Genomic DNA, 20,357 nt, shown 5'->3' with positions numbered 1-20,357 from the left:
CAGTTTTTATCGGTTTCTAATTATAGTGACCTAAAATGTACATATGTTTTAGTATGCAAAAGGTGCACCTATTCAAATTCTCAATTCTTAACCATGAACAGGGTCATCTTAACATGATGGGCCCCCAGGCAAAGCAGTGCCGTGGGGCCCCTACCAACACAACCACTCACAGGATTAAAAATGTAAATTATCGATAAAATTAAGTTTATATTTATTGTTACCTGCTTAAAAAGTCAGTGTTTTAAACATTAATAAAACCATGCTGTACTACAGAGATTAATCCACATAAACTTTTTTTTCTGGTTGTCCCCCTTCATCCTGGTTCTGGTCTCTCCCTGTATCCACCACATTATGCTCCTATTTCTCAACCTTCACTTACCTTTTCTATCGCTCCCTTCTTTACTTTTTTCTTTTCTGTTTTCTTTTTTCCTCGCTCGCTTGTCTGTCACGTTATGGCTCTCTCGGTGTGCTCCTCACTGAAATGTAGGGCGTGATGATGTCACGCCCAACATTCAATGTGAGCGCAGCAGCGAGGAAGGGAAGAGGGAGGGAGCCGGATTTCTGCTGTGTAATCACAAAATTGTATGTTTTTTGGTTTTTTTTCTTAATTACTTCAGAGCCCAGGCTATGGGGCCCCTATGCACGTGGGGCCCCCAGGCAGTTGCCTAGCGTGCTCCATAGGAAATGCAGCCCTGACCATGAATACTCATGTGCGTTGGTTGTCCAGTCAATTAAGCAATAGAGTTCATCATCATTTATTTGTAAGGCATGACAAAGCTCTGTAGCACCAGGCAGTGTTTTATTACAAATCCTACATAGAAACAGAAAAGTATTTAAGGGTTTGACAAAGAAGTTGCAGATGGGAGACACAGGGTAGAGAGCCCTGCTCGCAAGAGTTACTGTATAGACTTTCATGGTGAAACTACAGGTTTTGTATTTCCAAATTTCAATAATGAAGGCAGTGTGGCGAACACTTTCAAAACTGCATTGCACTATATCTGTTGGGATTCAATGCTATTACTTTTTTACATTTGTTACTCACAAAATAGTAGAAAAGGAAGGTTTGCAGGTTGTTTAATCTGTCATTGATGGCATTGAGTAATGTGGGGGAATTTGGACACCATGACCACATAGGCTCTCCAAATCTGCGTGTGTGTGTGAGTAGAGTTGGCCTACTTAACATGTATACATCTTTTCATGGGCCACACCAATAACTGATGATTTGAATGTTTCATAAACAGCACTGCACAAGTGATGAGGAATATCGGGACCTGTCTGTGTTATGTCTGAGATCCATTGATGTTACTTGTCCAACCAGCATAATCCGTATTGAGATGCAGATTCCATGCAATTCACAAATTCTCCAGATTTTTAAAAAGATGCCCGTAGTGTCAAATTGTAAACCTATGTCTTGGGAACAGTTAAGGTGCTGGGGTAGATGGTAAATGAGTATACTTCCCTTTTCTGTTTTCTCATAACTAGAAGCTTGGTAACGGTTATGTCGTGTAGGAGCATATAAATTGGAGTCCATCACTCTTGACAATTCCCATGAACCCAGGGATTGGGAACAGGTTTTTTTTTTTCTCTGGAGTCTGGGTTGCCTGATGGTTTTGAAAAGTCTGTTATTGGATATCTCTCACAACGTGTAAAACAAACTATTAACTACTGTAAACAGGAAGACGGGGTCATTCATATCATCAAACGGGCTCTTTAGTTTAGTTTAAGCATGTGGTTATGAAGTAAATAGCATAGGCTGCCAAACAAAATGTTCTGCAGTAAAAGCACTGACTAACATGTACTGTGTAGGCAGGAGGGATATCTCCTAAGAATAAGCAGGATGCTTCTTGTTTTTATGGCTGGTACATTGACTTCCACATGCTGGTCAGTAAACAACTACAGCATAACTCTGGAGGTCCTGAAACTAATTATTTTTATTACTAACTATATTTGAAGTGGACTTTCTAGAATAGGCAAACTGCAGTTAAGAGGTATTCAAGAAGGGTCAGATTTCCTGTTTATAAAATACACAAGTATGTTTCATTTTTTTTTTTTAAATACTGTATTACAAAACATTGGGGCTAAAAGTTCAATATGTGTGTTTTTTTTCTTCGTGTTTTTTTCATTTATTTAATCAACTGCATATAATGCAGTGTGTCCAAGACATGTGGCAGGTGATATTCAATGGACACCCTTATAATCAGGTTTTCCCTGCATCTACATGTATATTTATTTATTATTGTTTTCCCCTCACTAGGCCCATAGTGACCACTCTTGTAACTTACTAAACCCTAGAGGTTCTCTGCAATAGAAATAAATGTTATCAGTCTTTTTTTTTTTAAAACCTAACTTATCCAAATAGCTGCTTGTTGAGAAACAATATCACACAAACTAATAAATAAACCATATTATAAATAAGGAGTGCTTGTCCTAAGCCAACTCCATTTTGAATCTTTGAGTGGCGTTGAAGGCAGAGGCTACTCATTGTTTTCAGCCTTCACCATGGGAATACATAAAGATTAAGGGGCATATTCAATTCAGATCCGATCCGCGGAAAAGGCACAGTACTGCCGGTAATACGGTACCGCAATAACGCGGATTTTCGTTCGCAGCTCTATGGGCTGCGAACGAAAATCCACGTTATTTCGGTACCGCGGATTAGGTTCGCAGCCGTTCCGGCGCGATCCCATGGATCGGGATCGGAATTGAATATGCCCCTAAAACTCTACAACATGTTTCTTTCAAGTTTGCTTTTTACTTGGAAAACAAAAAAATATTTCCTTATTTTGAAATTTCAGTTTATAACTCTTCCTGTCACAATGTTGCCCCATTCCCCTCCCCATAGCCTTGCGCCCTTGAATGCAGCCTAGGCAACCTATTGTATAATCAGGCCCTGAGCATGTAGTCCCTTAACAACAACCAAAATCTGACTACATTTGGTCAAGTGTAAGTGTGTGTGTGGAGGGGAAGTTATTAACAAAGTGGGAAGTTGTGGGGAGTGTGTGCTGTCAACTTTCCATGGGGATGTGGTTGTTCAGTCCACTTTCTGATTTACTGGATCTGTGCAGTCTGGCCCTACATGTGACTAATATGAATTCAGTTTGTGTAGCCTTTTCATTCTAGCTTAACCTGTATATTCCCATTCATTAATCAGGTTACATATGTCTGAACCCTAGGTATGTCTTTATAGGTGCACAAATCTGAACTCCATAGTTAGTGTGCTGCTCAGTAATGCTGGTTAACTTCTATACGGTGGGTTGTGTCAGTAGTTATTTTGCAGTTCTATGGCAGTAAGTCTAACAAAAACGGAAAGTTCGGTGTGGCCGGGTTCCCGCTTCACCTACACCCGAATGTGCTGTGGGGCATGTTTTAGCAAATGTCTGGTGCTGTGGTGCCGGAAGGCTTAATGACTGGTGTGTAAATTTAGTATATTTAAAATAACATAGACCAGTGCGGATCTGTGTCTCTCTGCCGATTTACTGCTTCTCTTCTTTTGGGAACCAGAACATTGTTATGTCGGGGATAAGACAGAGGGTCCAGTGAAGAATCTGACCTTGGCACAAGCCTTGGGCGAGGATTTTAAAAACTGACTGATAAGGCTGAGTGTCCCATCCTCCTTGCAGTGCATGGGCAAGTGGGGGGAGGGGGTAACTCTCCTCCATGTAATGTAAATATGTGTGATTAAAGTCTAGGCTGACTTACATGTGAGATTTGTGAATCAACCTGGATTGGTTAAAGTGGCAATGGCTGTATTGCTTCTTTCAACATGCATGTAAGAACTGTATAAAAATGGCAGCAGGGCCTCATGTAAAGTGTATGCATTCCTGTTTTCTATCAGAGATTCTTCTATGTATATCATCACTACCTCAGTGATGTGTAACTGCTCATTTAATAAGAGCTACTATTTACCAATAAGCACTAATCTTCCTATAAGATCCTACACCATCTGCTGAAGTCCTGTGATGAGATTAGAGCTCCCAGTCTTCTCAGTTCCTAGGCTGACTATGTTGAACCCAGCCCCCTGAGTCAATGCTCTGCCTGCTACCCAGCAGTCCTGATCGGTATTGTACTGGAGTATGAATGGTCCAGCGGGGGAATGCAATGGTAGGGGCTTAAGAAAGAGCATGATGTGTGCTGAAGCGTGCCGCTGAATGGGTGTATCTAGCCACCAGAGGGCAGTGGTGAGCCCACAAAGGACATGACTAACGTGTTAGTGTCGTATATGGTATTAATGACAAAACATACAAGTGAGTGAACTTGAAATGACAGAGGTCCTATTGGATCCATTTGGGAGGAATAATTATGTGGCAGTCATGTTAGGATAATGATGCCCATCACCTAAACCTTAGGTCATGGGTAGATTATGACCGCTATCATAAAACTATCCCATTATGTCCAAAGCCTGACTGCAGTTGCATGAGCCTGTGTTAGATGGAGGGCACTTACAATATGATCCATCCTCCAGTTATCTGTGATCTCCATCATGTGCCAGCACTGTTGGTAACCAGAGAGCATGATGCTCCTGTAGTGTGGAGCGCCATGACAGTCTGGCCACACACTACATGCCACTTGTACTCAAAGTATCTGTTCCCCTCCTTAAACTGTCCAGAGGAAAGTAGTAGAAGAGGAAACAGACTGGCTTATGGCTTGTAGTTCATCATACAGTCTGGCAACCTAACGTGAACTGTTTGGGATGCTGTGGAGGTGGTTTTCTGTTTGGTAAGAGGCACTTCTATGTATGGGTCCTCAGACAGTGTGGTCCACAGTGTATTTTCCCAGTACCCCTGGTGGGCCAGTCCGACCTGGTCCTGATCCAGAGTAAACAATTATGATGACCCAGCCAGTCACCAGAAAGTAGATGCTGAAGTGGCTACAGGAGGAAGCTGTTTCATGTACCAGTGAGTGAGCCCAGTGGGCATCATGACATGGTGGCAGAGTAAGCTTATTCTGTCTCTTATTATTATTATTTATTATTATTATTATTATTATTAATAATAATATTACCATTTATTTATATAGCGCCACTAATTCTGCAGCTCTGTACAGAGCACTCATTCACATCAGTCCCTGCCCCATTGGGGCTTACAGTCTAATTTCCCTAACATACAATCGGACACAGACTAGGGTCAATATGTTAGTAGCTAATTAACCTACCAGTATGTTTTTGGAGTGTGGAAGGAAACCGGAGCACCCGGAGGAAACCCACGCAAAAACGGGGAGACCATACAAACTCCTCACAGATTACCTTGGTCGGGAATTGAACTCATGACCCCAGTGCTGTAAGGCAAAAGTGCTAACCACTTAGCCACCGTGCTGTAATGTGGGTCATAGCATGTAATGTGGTGTTTTTTGGGGGGAGGAGTTTAAAAATAAACCTTTTTTTTTTTTTTTTTTTTTTCATCACTAGCAATCAAAATGTTTTAATTCATTCTAAAATTGCCCAACTATACAAAAGTGGTGGTGGCGAGGTAACAGGGCTTTTTTTTCTTTTTCCTTTTTTTGGTATTATCAATCTAACAAATTGAAAGCAATTTTTTGCCTTGCCTTTGGCAAATTGATTCCTATTTTGTCTGTTTGATACAGTAGCTGTAGTGTTGAATAACACTATTTGCAGTCTGTAAATCAGAATCCTATCATGAATGTGTTTTTGAAGTCCTGCTGAGTGATCTGTTTTTATTTGATGCGCCGTGTTCTGTGAGCAGCCAGGTGATTCCTTTTTGATACCAGTTCTCTTTTAAAAAGTAAATGATGTTACTGACCTGACTGTAACATTGTGTCCTTGTCCAAATTCATGAGCTCTCTAATTGGCTGTCATGTGTTCTGTTTCTTCTGGAGGGAGGTTGTTTAGGTCTTTGCTAACTGAATCTATGCAATGTAAATTAAATTATGCCATATTAATCAGCCATTTCCAATCAAAGGGAAATATAAGAATTCTCTTAATGACTATTTCCTTGCTTGGCTTGAATTAATCTGCTAAAAATGCTGTTTTCATAAAATGCTGCTGCTTAGCATGACTTAGAATACTAACCAATCTCAACCTTAGAAAACAGTGAGAGATTAAGGAAGTCTGATATGCACAGGAGAAAATGCTACCCTAGTGATCAAACCATTAGCTTAAACAGCTTGATAGTTGGATCCGCTACTGTAATGCAAACCTTGAATTTTTCTTTTAAATTTTAATTCTAATGGCCCTTTAATATATTATTCATTCTGAACTTCTGGTATTATATAGTGACAATTATTTTATAATCATCTCGTATAAATCTGTCTTATAAAAGATGCTTCAAAGCCAAGAGAAGCAGACTGAGATAACAGGTCAGACCTTCAGCTTAGCTGTTCTATTCAAGTATTTCTACTAAAGGAAATTCATTATTATTCATAAAAGATTTTCCATTGTCTATGAATGTTTAGTCTCATTGTATTTTCAAATATTGGCATACAATACCTGTACAATGCCTGTATGCCATGTATTGGACCACGATCCAATAATGGGTCCCTATGCTGTTTAGGATGCTTATGTGTTTTTGATTGGAGATTGCTAGACTAAGAAAATAAGGAGCACAGATCAAGTGCAGTGTTTTATTAAGTACACTTGCCAAGTAGTGAATGAGCAAAGCAGTCTCAATCCAAGTACAGAGTACAAATCATGTTAAGCAGGGGTCTGTGTTCCTATGGTTAGGATGCTTAAGACAGAAATGTCATTTTACATTAATACAATGTACTACAAATAAATAAGTGTCTAATATACCAAGTTGTAATTTAATAAAACAAAATATATAAAATTAAATGCTAACTTGCATTAATGCACATATTGTATGGAGCTGCCAGTTTGGAGATGGGAGAGAACCATTCTTCTGCGAAGAGCCATGTCAGACCCTAAAATGTTCCCTCCAGCATCTTCCAATATGGTTTAGATGTATGGTGAGCAATAGGAAAAATCCCTTTTTGTTAGTCATTATCTCACAGCTTTTATTTCCTGTTTTAAATACAATAATATATCTATAATTTAGATCTCTATTACACACAAAAATTATTTTGTTAGTAGCACCAATTTTACACAAAAGCACCTTAAAATTGCTGGTTTGGAAGGTTTTGGCCAGGTTTGCAATTAAATTGGCTGTGCAACTTCAGATGACTTCATTGTCTGGCACATGACCCCTCCTGCAACACTTATTAAAAAAAATGCTTTATTTTCTAGCATTCCTCTGATTTTCAGCCTTATATATTTAATTTTTTTGTTTTTGTTTTCAGTATGCTGGTATTGGGCGATTGGTCCGATACTAGAGCATGTGTGGCTCCAAAATTACTGAAATGCCAGATGTTACCCCTATTAGAATGAATGGAATCACTATCTGGCATGGCAGAACTGCGTGTAGTCCTTTTTTGGCCATACCAATAGACCTCAGTGAGGCCAGAAGAGATCTGGCCACCTGAGAGAGCATGCAGCCACATAAAATTCAGTTTGCCTATCCACATGAGTGGCCAAATGATGATGGCATCGTTTTAGGCTAAGCATCAGGATTGGCTGGTGTGTGGAGCTACACTTGGATACATCAGTCCTGTCTAGATACAGTGTTATGGTAAAAATAAATGGCAAAACACAATGTATTTATTAAAAATGGCAGCTATAGTAAAACGTTAGTGTTTGTGCTTTAGCAGTCTTGTATACAGTACATACAATCTGGCATCTGTTTATTAAAAAAAATAAAAAATTCTTGAGCGTAAAAAAAGAGGAGAAAATGGAACTTGTAATTAGTTTGTCACACCATTGAGCTGTAAAATACATTGCATAGTGTGGAAATAATGGATTAATCATTACTCATTTTTGTTTAGTTCTATCTGGAGCTGCCAGTCTTGTTAAGGAAGTGTTTAGATTTGCATGTAATGGTTGATTCATGACAGTTAAGAGTTTGTTCTTTATCTCTTGTAGCCATATATATTTTACATACAATATGCATAACATTTTTTTTCTTTTTGACTGATGCCATCGCTACATTTAGTAATTACATTGCTGATGACTGACATGCACAAGCAATCTAATTAGCTTAAATTGTAGAGTCAAACACGTCTGGCAAAATACAGGCTTTTCATCCAGAAACAGCTGAAATAATAAACTTTCAAATGTCTGTCTGTAAAATGTGTTTTTTAAACATAAAATGAAGGCTTTGTTGATTGAAAAAGATTACGATCTGGATGTTAAAGTGTTGGAGCCTTTTGGGTAAACTCGGTCTGTTATGTGGTCCTGATGTGACCCTCAAGTGTACGTATATTTAGTGGAGATTCCTGTACCTAAATGCCTGTCAAAAAAAATAGTCATAAATCTAGACAAATGATTTAAACCATGTGCGTTTGAGCTAGCCAGAAAATGTTGGCTCTTCCCAACCATCTTAAACCAGTTCATTTGATGGTGACTAATACACAGAATTAAAGTTCACGCGAGTATGGGAGAAACAGGAAGTTATTCAATGAGCTAAGAATGTTTATCAAAGAAATCAGTTTATATGATGCCGAAGGACACCCTTATCTCTTCTGGTTATTACTGAGCCTTCCTTCCTCCAGGCAATCATGCACGGCAGCCTATAAAAGAATGGTGCACTGCAGATGTCATCGAGGAAATCATTGCTTGTTGCTTTTTTTGGGGGGGGGGGATTATATCCTGCCTTTCTAAGAGCTCATTTTCACCCAACATCACAGCTCAGGTCAATTTGTGCACTGGGAACATATCAACTCAGACAGCAGTGCATTCTCTCTAGAGATGAGCTACAATGCCTACAATAAAGTACAAATTTTAAACTTCAACATAGAAAGGGATATTATCAACAAAATTACATATATTTGTTTAAGCCATAGCTATATGAAATGTGTTGCCTATTTTATGTGAACAGAGATGTGCTTAAACTTTTATTGTAGTAAATGTGGCTCCGTAAAGCATATGCAGTTATCATTGTAACTTACCTCTGTTAAGGTGAGGCTTAACTACTGTGTTTTTGTAGAGCAAGTGGTCACCAATCTCAAGCAGAGAATAAACAGGGACTGGCACTTAACAAGATAATGTTTTATTCATGATACTAGCCCTTTAAATGACTGGTGCAGACTCTGCATTGTACTACAGTGAGAATAATGCTTTGTAAGTTTTCTTTGGAAATGATATGACATAGCACAGTTCACATGACTTGAGATGCTGTAATGTTGTTTTTGTCTATTTACTGTCTGAACAGGAGGAGCCTGATTTATTAAGGAAAGTAAAACAAAAAGAGTAAGTTTTCTCCTGGACAAAACCATGTTACAATGCAAGGGGTGCAAATTAATTTATTATTTTGCACATAAGTTAAATACTGTCTGTTTTGTCATGTAGCACACAAATACTTGATAGCTTTAATTTTACACTGAAATTTACAGTTGATCTAGGACATGTCCTACCCCAACTATAAAATCTGTCACCACATTTTAAATTTACCTCCCCCTCCAATGCAACATGGTTTTGCAAAGTTACTCAATTTTTTTGTTTGCTTTCCTTAATAAAACGGGCCCTTGGTGTGATTTTTGTCTAAAATGTTTTTCTTTTCTTCTCTGTAGTTAATCTGGCTTTTAGATCTCCCCATATTTATTCGTTTTTTTAACTTTACATTACCAATTTGCAGCATTATGTTTTTATATTTTATTTGTTTTCTCATTTATTTAACATCTCTTATCCAAAATATGGAATTTATATTCTGTGGGTTTTTTCTTGCTCCCCTGATGGCTGGGAACAAAAATACATTCATAAAATTGTTTCCCCTAAAATATATAGATTTGTAGCTTAATTTGCAGTCATCTGCTCATCAAACGTAAATAAAATGTTACATATCTCAAGTTGCGGCAAGGTCTGCTCATCTGTTTATGAATGTTATTTGTATCTGTTTTATAAAATGCAACTTTTAGTTTTTGTTTAATATTTGGTCATTCAGCCACTCCCCCCTCTACACCATCATCTTTGCATTACCTATCAATAATGTGATTCTGAAATCCTGCCTAATTTTAAGGCTGCATATGCAATGCCCAAGTAGTGGTTAACAAAATTCACTCATTCTAGTTACCTGTAAAAAGAAACATGGTGTGTCATGCAATTACCATTGTAAAAACAGTCACATGACATATGATGTAGTGAGTAGAGGTTTCAAAATGTTCATATCCTAAACCCCCCCATATAACTTGCATTTATGGTCTAATTCCTTAGGTTGAGCTTGCATGACACATAAAACTGGTGAATTATATAGATGGGTAGATAGTTATGGACCTTTTCAGATCAAACTTTTTCCCTTAATGATATGACTCCTTTCGTATTATCAAACGCTAACATTGAAGACTGTGCCAACAAGACTGTTTGTTTGTTTTACCCTGTATGGCCAACTATTTGTATGCTGTACAGCGCTGCAGAAATCTTGTGGTGCCCTATAAATAAAGAAGGATAATAAATACATATAGAAAAGTCTCTGGGAAAGATAAATGGCATACACAGTGGTGCATTGTACTTTTTGTTAATGTTGCTATTTAAGTTCATAATGTTTGTTGTCAAAATGTTTGAAGGACAGATTCAATTCTGCGCGATGGAACAGTCTGCAGAGACGGTGTCGGAGATTTTGCAGGAATTTCCGTTAATTGCCAAATTGAATTTGTCCTTTTTAATGGCACAAAGATAATGATTTAAAAACCCCTCAGTGTTTTCAGATTGAAACAATTCTTAAATTGGCTATTCAAATATAATATAAGCTATTGTCCTTCATTCACTAAATCAGTGGTGTGTAACAGGCTGCTCCTTCTCCTGCAGTCCTAGTCGACTGCTCCCGATGAATAAGGCAGAACGGGCAGCCAACTTCCGCGTGACGACTTCTGCACAGTGTAGGGAGGTCATGCAGCATACCCAGGGTGAATTCAATACTTGCTCGAGGACCGCACATGCAATCCTCAAGCCGAACTAACTTGCCCATCATTACACTACATACTTTGTGTCAATAAATGTTCGTCAAATACAAATTTCTGAGTCGCTCATAAGTGTTTTGTTGTCATATTTGAAGTATATGTTGCAAAAAATCCATGGAAAAACCCCTTGACTTGGGTTAGTAGTGTAAGGATTAGAGGTACCCATTGCTTAAGTGAGGGTTTTTCTTGTTTCTTTTCCATAGAACACTACTAATTTTCGTCATGAATCCCACAACGCTCACACAAGTCATAGCTATTATGTTTACAAGCAATTGTAAAATACTTGATTATTCACTTCAGGTTTAGCAACAGGATTGTCTATTTCCACAAATGTCAGATCATAAAATTGAGCTCCATTTTGTGGTTTCTAACACATTTTTTAATAGTGTCATATCTAATTTGCATGTTTATTTTATGCTGCAAAATATTTTATTCAACCTTGGTAGGTGATTTAACATAGAGTATACAAATGTCAATTCTGTGTCTTCTTTGGGGGGGAATTCAATTATCCGAGAAGTGTCTCTGGAACATCTGTGAGACACTTTATGGCGGAGATCTGACTGAACTCTCTGCTCATTTTACATTTAATCATTAAACCGTCCTTGTTTAGATAAAAAATAAAATTATCAAAGTCTTTTGTGTGTGTGTTATATATATATATATATATATATATATATATATATATATATATATATATATTTATTATAGACAATTTCAATCACAAGTGCTTTTTTGAGACATTGCAATCTGATAAAAGTAATCAGGCAGACAACACTGCAGTACAAGGATCCTTTTAAAGTCTTCTTGAGTTCTACACAGGCACAAATATATTGTGGACGATGGACCTGATGGTGAGAATATGTACTTCTGAGAATCCCTATGCTGCACTGTTTTACAGATGGCTTGTTCCGTCTTAAATCCACTGCAAGTTCTTTCTCAAAATTGGTCATGTGGACAAGCCCTTACTCATGAAGTCATAAATTACTCTGAAAATGCATATTGGCAGCTTTAATCCTTCCATACCCCCACTCAAAACAATAGGCTACTGTTTTTCTTTGAGGAGAACGAAGTCCAAGGTTTTCTTATCTGTTAATTAGCCCTAATCTAAAATTAGCTAACAGTCTTCACTTGACCTTCCATGAATAACCCCCCTGCTAGATTTGTTTTCTATAGTGGAAAGTGTGAAGTGGGCTTTTGGCTGCCATATTGTTTTTTACATTATCTGGAGGATAAATGGGCAGTATGTTTTTATATTGATCTTTCTTTTCTTTCTTTTAACTTTTAGATTTGAAACTACAGAATAAAAGCATTGTACGGGCCTTGCGTGTCTGCAGACTATCGGTAGAGAATTTGCTGAATGTTACAGGTAGGTGGTATTTCTTTTTATTACCATAAAACACATGGAACAAGTTGATAATTTCAAGACTTAAAGCAACACAACCTTCTAATGGCGCACAGTAGGTTTCAATAATTAAAATACATACAATAAACTAAAACAAAGGAAATGCAGCACTAAACGATTCATTTTGTCATTAAGAAGCAATCGTACTATAAACTCTTATCAAAAGTGTAGTCAATTCCCGCTGCTATAAAGGGATATGTGAACTTCCCAATTGGTCATGCAAATAAGAGGGGAAAAAGTACTGCGCTGAGAGTTGTCACCAGCGCTAATTACACTAGTGACACTAACACAAAGTTGGTTTCAAAACTGACTACATTGGTGTGATTGTATCTTTGGCAACGCATTTGATTGTATGAATTCACAATTATTTAACTGGATCGATGTTTTTCTTATTTCAGTGGTAGAAAAGGCTTAAAGCAGTAGTCACATGGGAAAAAAAATAGGTGTTTTTTGTTAACTTAAAACACTGTGGCAGGCAATAAATGTTTTGTTATTTACCAATTTCATTGGTTTGTTTCTTCAGGCTGCTATTAATGATTTATAATTGCACAATGTCATGTGACTACCGTGGCAACCACAGTTTCATGGCACATAATGAAGTGAGCAGAGAGGCTTTGGAATTTGGAACTATGAGCTCTGTCTGTACTGTAAAATCCTCCCCCCTCTGCTTTCACATGACATGCTATGAGGTGTGTGTGGCAGACATATTGGGTTCCTTTCCAGAGAGATTTTGAAAAGTAGATTATTTGTAAATGTATTTAACGTGCTATTTAAAGAAAAAGCAAAAAACTTCTGTGTGGGATTGATGCTTGAATAGTTTGACATTCAGATCAATAATTCATCTTCCCTTCCAGCTGTTTATGAATCCATTCTCCTTCTAATAATTATTCATATTAAGCCAGTGAATCCATCGTCTACCAAGCAGTGTGCAGCAATAACCCAGCTGTCTTTTGTCCTTGTGAAAACAAGTTGACAGGTCAACAGGTTTTGATTTTCAGGCAGCACTCTTGCTTCATTGATACAGTAATGTACTGCAACACTATGCTCCACTATAAGCTATCACATATACTACATAACAGTATATCGTGGAGGCAGGAGAGCTGCATGGAAACGTAGGCCTGCAGACCTGTCATACCTGTTATCATGCAGTCTGGCAATAGGGAGTAGACTGATGTGCAGTGTTGACTTTATCGGCACTATAATCACCAATTATAAATTAGTTATTGGTTGGTCATAAATGGGTGGGGCAAATTATTATTTGGGGAGGGTGTGATCCCATTAAAATGATGGTGCGGTGCAAAGATGCAGTTGTATCCGCCAACTTCCACAGAATGCATGCAAAGCATTATATGCATAATGTACTAAACCATTCATAAACACTTGGATCTTCATTTTAATCTACCATGACTAGGCACACACTAAGCAATCTAAGTAATACATTCCACAAGGGGCCCTGAGCTTTGACTGTAATGAAAATTTAAGATTATTTCTAGAATACTTATAATATATTTGAAAATCGCACATGAGCACAAACAAGCATTCAGTTATTGTTCTCATCAACATAGCCTTTTATGTAGTAGATAATATAGTTAATATAAATAGCTTGGTCACAGTGTGTAGTAATGTAACAAGCTGAGCTCCACTGATTCTCATAAAGTATGACTATTATAGACTGTCATTTAACACTAACATCTCTTTATGATCACCGTATCTAATTAGTTAGGACTAGAAGTAAGATTAAGATCATTAGGCTTTCAATGTTTGTTTTCCTTTTAATGAACTCTTGGTATTCTAGTGATGATCACATAATAAAATGCCCTGCAGTCTTTGTGAAGACTTTCCATGATAGTAGCGTGCAAAATATTTCTTTAACAACTTCAAGCATTTGAATCGTTAACACAAAACCAGCAGGTTGTATAGAGTTGCTTCAGCTGTAGTAGTTCTCAACAGGGTAACAACTTCTGAAAGTAGCCAACTTTAATTTCCATTGACCATATGGTAAATCAATGTTTTCTAGTGTTTGTCTTTACATAAGATGTCCAGATTTCGTTGATTTTGTTTTGAAATAATTTAATGGAAGGGTTGGTTTTAAAGTGGTAGACTGGTGGTCACAAAACATGACAAATTGGGTAGGTTGTACAGTAATTTATATTTCTATATATATCATATCTTTAATATATAATATACCTTCGTTTGCCCACCAATTTAAAGTACCATCCCCTGCAAAAATGAGGCATGTGTCTTTAAAATACATCACTCAGGTTACATTTCAAGTGAAATTGTTTTGCTCATTTTACAGTTGTTACAGATTCAAGTTCTTATTAATGATTCACAATTTGCTGCTTATCATGATGTAACGAGCAGACACACTTTGGTATGTCACTCTTTTCGACCTGCGTGTTTATGCGCAATCCCTTTCACCCCTCCTTCCTCCGTCCTCACTTGACCAATGAGATTTCCAAACACCTCACAAAAGGGCTGTAATCTATGGACAGTAATTCAGACTTTTTTAAATTGTAAAACTTACAGTGCACATTTTGGTCACTGGTATCTGTATATAGTCATTGTTCCTTGTCGTCTTCTATACCATCCCACCATACAAGTTACATATATGACCTAAACAGAAATCAATGAGAGGCTACTTTGAACAAATAAAGATCACATCAGTCATAGTGAGATACTGCAATGTAAGTTTTCCACCAGATATTGGATAATGTTTAGATACATTGTTATAAAAAATGTTGTTTTCTATTTTCGGTGTTTCTATCACTTTAACCTGGAATGCTCATTGTTTTCTAAGTTACTAAAGTATGAAACCTTCTTGAATTGTCAACTTCATCGTCTTAAACTCTCTGGATCAGCAGCATTTTCTGCCATAAAATAGGCAGTTTCCCTTCTCTAAACCATGTAAATTGAACTTGGCTGAGGATATGAAATTGAAATACCTAATTTTTTCTCACTCTTGGTGGTGAAATGAAGGAACTTAAACAGCTGGGACATCTTGAGCGTGTGTGTGTGTCTGGCAAGTTTAATGCTTTTAGCCAAGGTGTTTTTCCTTGTAGCTGTGAACGAGTTTACAGTGCAGAGACTGACATAGCAATAGAATAATTGTTTTAATTTTTAACCAAAAGAATGCAGATACGCAATATCAAACATTCTTATGGAAATGCGGTGAAACTGTTTTTGTGTGTGTTACCTTATTTTGTGAATCCATATCATATTATACATCTTGGAGTTTTTTCCAGTAACATTCCTTTAGAACAAACTGACATTGTTCTGGTTAAGTCACAGCTGAACAGATCATAGGAGCCAGGTAACCAATGTGGATAAAATAAGTTACTTTTGGCTCCTAATTGTTGGGAGACATTTCCGTTGATGTCAATGTATGCACATATAGTGAACAGGTCCTGCTGTCGTCCTGATTTGATGGATTGGTTCCCAAATCCTGTTCTATAATGTATTGTTTTATCCACCCTTGCCCTAAGAGCACCCCTCACACAGTGGAGTTAGTCATTGTGTGGGCTGAACCAATATACATGGGAATCCAGCCTATCTGTTCACTAGGAGCTTGTGGTATCAGTCTATGTAATGTCTGCCACCACTGTATATTAAGAGGTACACTTAATTCAAAGTAAAATAGTTTTTCTGACCTTTAGCCAAGGTATTGAAAGCTGACCTTTTTGAGTAAAACTGGATATGTTGGCTTTTAACCCTTTTACAAAGCCTGAAACAAACTTCTGTCTTTCCAAATCTGCATACTTGGCATAGACAAAGCATATCGGATAGTAAAATTATGATGCAAAGAATATATATATATATAATTTTTTTTTTTAATGTGGCAGTGAACTTTGTTAGCCAAGACCATTAAACAGCACAGAACTTCCCAGTGACATTCTATATGAATAATATTGTATATATGACCTGTCTGCTGCCTGGATTTCATAGTTGACAAGAAACATGTGTCCAGCTTTTTGTGAGCCAGTACAGCTTTGCAATATCTCTTGTCCTCAGGATGTATACTTGTGAATGGCTTCCTGTATTGTTCAATTCCTTTGTCTCAGAGTTCTGTACATTTTTTTTCTCTCTCAGAAGAATGGGATGAAGAGTAAATTACAATGCTTTTGTTATTTGTTGGAACCACAGGGCGCAGGCGAATATTAATGTAGTGTTTTGTGGTGGAAAGTTGCAGCTGAAAACTACAGTACAACTGCAAATTTACACAGACTTAATTGCAGTGTTAAGCCTCATTATCCCCTGACAAGTAGCAATGATGCTCTGACTTCCTTGATAACATAAGAATCTGCTCATGATAATGACCATTAACTCGTTTGACAGGGTGATAACGAGATTACAGGGTTCACTTTTCCTTTATAATTTTGGGCCACACGTGCTACTGATTCAGTCAAGCGTTAATGTGAGAGCATTGTGTGATTATTCAGACAATGTCACAGTTATGGCTTTCAGCCCTTCAGTTTTAGTGGGGTGTTTTTTTATTTTTGTTTTGGCTTTTTGTTTATACATTTTTAATATGTCACTAAGGTTTTTCCCTTCATTTAATTGATTTTTGAATTGTGTGTGTGTGTGTGTTTTTTTCCTTTTTGTTTCTACAAGTGTCTTCCAAAACAGATTGGTCTTGCCTGGTGATCCCAATCATTGATCTTGGTTCAGTTTAGCTAGGCTGTAGACAAAACTAGGAGCGAACTAATGACTGTACTGTGTTTTTCATTTAGTTGTATTATGGTGGGGAAGAGCAGCTTACACACCGACATATAAGGAAATGTATTCCGACAAGAAACAACCTTGTGTAGGTTTTAATTAAATGAATAAAAACTGTGCCATCCTTACATCTGTGTATAACACCTTCCTCCAATATGGTGACTTTATATGTGCTACCCCCCCCCCCCCCCCCCAGAAATGTATTCACTTGGGCAGACAAATGAATAAAACTGTTGTTCCTGGCAGAGCTGATTGTAGTGTTAAAATGGGGTAATGGTTATGGAGGCGTAAAGAACCACAAGTTTTTATGGGGTTCAATATTCTATTAACGTTAATGCAAATCTGTGCACGTAGTGAAAGAGGTTCTCTGCAATCCCAAGTGTAATAGTATTTAGCATAAGGCTCAATGCAAGAGAGCCAAATCTAGCAAATTTTCAATGGTATATTCATAGAGATTTACTCAATGCTGTTATTTAGCCACAAATCAAAATGAATTAACCACAATCGTTCCAGCTCTATTCCTTTCTCAAAACATGTATTTGCTAATAAGTATTAAATGTCATCTCAAAATATGGCAAAGCAAAAGTCGAACTCTGTGTGGCATTTCAATGCAATTTCTTTCCCCACTAAAAGGGAGTACTAGTTATTGCTCAGTGGTTGAAGTGGACAGGTATACGGTGCTATGTCCTACTCATACTTGCCAATTCTCCCAGAATGTCTGGGAGACTCCTGAAATTCGGGTCGGTCTCACGGACTCCCGGGAGAGCTGGCAAATCTCCCACATCCCGCAATTGCAGGGCTAAAAAGACGCGATTCGCGGCGAATTGCACGTTTTGGCCCCGCGACAAAACGGCAAATGACATATTTGTCGCAGGGGGCTAAAATTATGCGTTTGGCCGCGCCCCACTCCCTCCTGTCCTCTAGACACGCCCCTCTCCCGGATACAACTTGCCAAAAGTAGGCAAGTATGGTCATACTGCCACTTCTTATACTGTTTTCATTGTAAAAATATTATATTCCATCCACCTGCATTTACCATGCCGTTACTTCTAAATTTCCACTTCGACAACTGATATTACTACATTTGCTGTATTCAGAGGTTAGTGTGCCTAATATAACTATATATTTTACAGTGTTGTTAATGTTACCTGGCTTACTGCAAAATATTCCCAGGGGCTAGAGCAGTTTATACAGTATGCTCTCCGCTTTCTCTGTGGACATCTCTGATACCTCCATAGCACTGTAAGGTTTGTAAAGTCATCCGGGAGAGAGTATAGTGTGTGCTGACATCTTGGCTTCCAAGTTGAATAATCTGCTAACAGCACCCGCTATATTATGTGCACCTGAACGGACAGGTAGGAGCCCTGCTTTCTATTATGTGAACTACATAATGCATAAGGTACCAGCTAATAAGTAAATAAAAAGCCAGAGTAGAAACTAGTCTCTCTAAGGCTTTCCCCCAAACATTTTAATTGTCTATGTAAGTAATGCATTAGTAGTACAGTTATTGATCCAGCATTGTCTTGATTGTGTTTTTGTGCGCACAGATTTCATTATGGAGCCAAGGACTGGAATGCCTGGAATGTATTCTGTTTTGGAAAACAGATGGAATGTCCAGTCATTAATTTTATACCTATCAGTTGTAAAGCATAGATTTTTCTTATTCCCCCCCCCCCACCCCCACCAAGGTTCAGCACATTATTACAGGACTGGAATGTATACTGCACAATGGAAAATCTCTACACAAAGCCAGATGTATGGCAGCTGTTAAAGCATTTTTGTGCACATAATATAAATGTGTGTGTGTATATAACGCGTGTGTGTGTGTGTGTGTGTGTATATATATATATATATATATATATATATATATATATATATATATATATAATGTGTGTGTGTGTGATTTTTGTTTATCAATTAAGGCAATTTGGCTCTGTTGATTGGTCATTATACTGTTTTGAGCTTATTTTTATCAAGTTTGCTAAAGTATGATGAAAACCAGGTGAAATGATTCATTGCTGCACCTGGACAAATGGCTGAGTTATAACAAACTGACATTGTACACACCTAATTATTTTGGGGGGTGAGAATCTTTTTTTTTTTTCCCAAGCAATTTCTGAACACAATGAATTCCGTCTAAAGATAGATATTGTGTTGAGTAATCACGTTGGTGGTGTGAGGAGACTATTTGGAGGTTTGTAGACAATTGCCTCCTACTGGAGATAGAGATGTGTGCTCATTTCATGTAAATGGAACCACCACACATTGTGCTGCCTAATCACACTGTGTCAAGGGATCAATGAATACAGAGCCAGTTGCAAAATATGTAAATAGAACTGAGGCTTGTAGTGTTACAAAGCTGACATCTGGCACATGAAATGTACTGCAAAGATATGTAAATGTGGTGAAATTAAGCAAAAAAAGAATAAAAGTATAAACTGTATTCTAAATGTCACATTTAGACATTTTTGTCTGAACATGCATTGGTTAGGGGAACGGATTAGAGTAGATTGGGAAAAATTACTACAACCATGTATTTTAGACAAATGATAATTTTGTGCAATTATCCATTTACAGTTGCTGTTTTTAATTTTTATTTTAATTGCAACTATTGAGCATTTTAGAAATGGTAGAAAGAAAGTTGAAATCCACACTTCAAAATGTAAAGTGGTAACTAAGCCAGAAGACCTGGTTGGCATTTGACCCCCTGGCAGCACCAATACAATCCCAGATAAGACCTGGTTCCGAGGCTCCCCTTGTAGTGCAAAACCGGCCTTGGCACGTATGCTTATTTTAGCATATGCACCTGACAGAGGGTATCGCCATCACCCTGAAACTTTGTGCAATTTCCATGATCTGCTTAAACAAACATATGGGCTAAGTCCTGTTCTTCCTTGTATCTTGTCTCCTGTCATTCTAGAAATGTATGACAAGATGAAACGGTTAAAGTAATATCTCCTTGAATGAATAGATATTTATTTTGTGTAATGGCAGATTGTTATTGAGGATTTTATATCCTGTATTTACTGGTGTTTATACACTGGTCATAGTTATAATAAACATCTAATATATCTTCTCATCAATAGTGGCTTGGCTCACTGGCCTAGTGTCTGGATTTGCTAAAGTCTATTCGAACAATGAAAATCTATGGGTCCACAGCGCCGGACTGGGACTAAAAATCAGCCCTGGCATTTGAAGCAGACAGGCCCACCTCTGTTGATGAGCAGGAAAAAACTGTTACCGCTGCGAAGCAGCACCAAGGGTGTGGCCACATTATGTTGGG

The 20,357-nt window shown here is 37.7% G+C and overlaps 1 protein-coding gene across 2 annotated transcripts in view; it reads left to right on the top strand.

The window, feature by feature from the left end:
• The window catches only part of PLXNB2 (plexin B2), a 146,288-nt gene that overhangs the window by 24,190 nt on the left and 101,741 nt on the right, over window positions 1-20,357 (top strand). The window contains exon 2 of one of the 2 annotated variants that reach the window (XM_075208915.1): window positions 12,242-12,322. The exons of the other annotated variant lie outside the window; for it this stretch is intronic. The gene's annotated coding sequence lies outside the window, so the exon portion shown is untranslated. The remainder of the gene's footprint in view (window positions 1-12,241; window positions 12,323-20,357) is intronic. 2 annotated transcript variants of the gene reach the window in all.

This window comes from Mixophyes fleayi, chromosome 4 (genome assembly GCF_038048845.1).
Source record: "Mixophyes fleayi isolate aMixFle1 chromosome 4, aMixFle1.hap1, whole genome shotgun sequence".
Classification (NCBI taxonomy): domain Eukaryota; kingdom Metazoa; phylum Chordata; class Amphibia; order Anura; family Limnodynastidae; genus Mixophyes; species Mixophyes fleayi.
This window is presented reverse-complemented; position numbering and strand designations above follow the sequence as displayed.